Source organism: Schistosoma mansoni, assembly GCF_000237925.1.
Source record: "Schistosoma mansoni, WGS project CABG00000000 data, supercontig 0485, strain Puerto Rico, whole genome shotgun sequence".
NCBI lineage: Eukaryota > Metazoa > Platyhelminthes > Trematoda > Strigeidida > Schistosomatidae > Schistosoma > Schistosoma mansoni.
In genome coordinates this window covers 8,607-8,957 of record NW_017386308.1, presented here as the reverse complement: position 1 = coordinate 8,957, position 351 = coordinate 8,607, and positions in this window count along the sequence as shown.

Genomic DNA, 351 nt, shown 5'->3' with positions numbered 1-351 from the left:
TTCATCATCATACCCATTAACATTACGAGATTATCCACAAAACCACTGCTCATATTAGTCAACACGAGCTCACTAGTGACTGATTTCAACAGTATTTTCCTGGAGTTCTGGTGAGAAGCAGAGACCAGTGCAGTTGAAGCGGTTTGTTTTGAAAAATATCTCACTGAAGATATTGGTGGATGTGTCGGTGAATATCGTGGATCGGTTGAAGATGGAAATGAACACGGTTGGATGCCGACTCAGTGTTCTTGATGTTCTCAGCTTGCGCACGAAAATGATAAGCGCAGTTTTCGAATCTCGAGAGGCGGTATCGTGGATGCACACTGCTGAGAAAGATATTAATGAAGTTCC